The sequence below is a fragment of the Triticum dicoccoides genome, chromosome 3B (genome assembly GCF_002162155.2).
Source record: "Triticum dicoccoides isolate Atlit2015 ecotype Zavitan chromosome 3B, WEW_v2.0, whole genome shotgun sequence".
Classification (NCBI taxonomy): Eukaryota; Viridiplantae; Streptophyta; class Magnoliopsida; order Poales; family Poaceae; genus Triticum; species Triticum dicoccoides.
In genome coordinates, this window is record NC_041385.1 from 83,497,136 (window position 1) to 83,499,405 (window position 2,270).

Sequence of the window (2,270 nt, forward strand, 5' to 3'; positions counted from 1 at the left end):
TATGCGTTGGCATCTACCACATATTAATCACAGAGACTAAAGTAGATCTTACATTGCACTTTCAAGAATGAGTTACATGCTAACTAATGTGCAAATAACTTAATGAGATTTAAGAAAAAATTAGACAGCTCAAAATTAGTAAAAGCACATTAAAAAGATACACACCCCATTAGGGAATTAATTTATTGGCTGTAGAGCTCATATGAAGAAAACTGAAATCCATACAGAAATGAACTAGCTACTACTTATAATCTGTGGACCAATATACATACCTTCAGATTTAGAGCGCAGATCAAGTAGAGCAGTGGTGAACTTGAGAACACAGCAACTCTGCAGAAGCATCGAGATAGAGCAGCCATGACTTACACCATAGCACACTAGAGCCCCGGTAGCTGGCAGTGTGCGTGTCTCCTACAGCCCGGCGACTAGCGTAGAATGGATGGACGACAGCGGCGGCCAGTCATACGCGAATGAAGCGAAAAATCACCATGTCGATCAGCCGATCCATCTGAGGCTACGTGCGGCGCTAGCCGCAAGGTCAAGGGGCAACGAGATGGAAAATATGGCCTGATCATGGGCCCGTTTAGTTGGGCTTTGTTGCATACGCGGCCAACGTGTAACTGCATGAATTAGACTAGGCCTGAAAAACTAACTAATTACGAGTTATTTACGGCCATTAGTATTTAATCCTAGTATTACATGACGTGATCTGTTGAGGGGGATGAAACTTGTGTTGGGCTCGTTGTTCGTGGATGTCACGTATGGTTTTCTCCTCCGACGTCTTAGGATTATCAGATATGAAATTCGATGACGTGTTCGGGGTGTTTTCCCGGAAACTTTGGTGCTGGTCCGAGCCGTACAGTCGACTCCAAAGTCTAGTCTCAGGGAGCGAAAGCAGAGACCACGAGAGGGAGAGTTTTCCCGCTGCCTCCCAGTCCAGTCTAGTCTCATAGTATACGTATCATAGTCCCTCTCAATCGTGGAATTCTTCAAAGTCAGTCGAGCGAGTCTCCCCGGCCGGCGTACCCCGCACGCACCCGCCACAATCATCTTCTACTAATCAAAAACCCCAAAAATGCCCCTGGATCCAACGTTTTCTCTCCCCGCATCAGCGAGGATGCCTTCGTCATGTTTTACATCTATAAGTATGTGTGTGCACCAACACAAACCAAACCAATTCCAAACCACAAGTGAAGCGCGGTGTGCAGCTGAGCTAGCTACGGTCTTTCTTTTTTGGGCAGTGATCTGCGCCGGTGCGCCGGCCCAACAGTTGGGCCGGTCGAGCCCAGGCCGTCCGATGCACTGCCTCCCAACCGTCAGATTGATCCCCTTCCGCATCGTCGTCTACCTTCCGCGTCAGATCGAGCAACGCAAGCGCCACGGGCCATCCCGCACCCAGCCATGGCGCGTCTACCTCGTCGTCATCCCCGTCGCCGTTCGCCCTCGCCGTCGCCGTCGCCGCTCGCCCTCGCCGTCGCCGTTCGCCGGTTGGAGCACAGATGCCGCATGGCCCCACCCCTCTTATGCAGCAAAAAAATGGGCCCAGCAAACAAAAAGTTGACCCCTGCCGGTCCCTGGAGTTCGTCGCCGTTGCAGCTCCGCCGGGAAGCCACCGCAGTAGTCAGTTGCATCAATGGTGAGTTGCCGATTCGAGCTTTTTGTCACAGTCTGGTAGAAACTTTTCAGAAATACGGTTGAAGCTTTTCAGAATTACGGTTGAAACTTTTCATGTCAACAATTGCAACTTTTTTCGTTGTGTACTCGTGGGGGTGAAGCTTTTCTATACAGTTGGTTGAATCTTTGTATAAAGCGGGTTGAAGCTTTTTTCATCAAGGGTTGTAGCATTTTATGTCGATGGTTGTAGCATTCCGCCATGGCAATGACTTCTTGAAAAGCTTTTCATGCATATCTGGTTGAAGCTTTTTCAACCTCTTGTTGAAGCTTTTCATACTACGGTTGAAGCTTTTCGTATGAACGGTTGTAGCTTTTTTCAGTGCATGGTGTCCGGTTGAAGCTTGATATACCGCTAGTTGAAGCTCTCGAATTGAACGGTTGTAGCTTTTTTGGTGGTCGGTTGCAACATCGGTGGAGGAGAAAAAAAATGCTTCCAAAGTTCGTCTTGAAGCAGATGGTTGCAGCGGTAGGGGAGGAGGTCGCGCACTCGCGCTGCCGTGGTTGAAGCATCTCCGGTGGACGGTTCCAGCACAGGGGAGTACGAACAGCAGCTCGCGGATGGTATATTCCATGGCGGCTTCCAGCTCCGGCTCGCC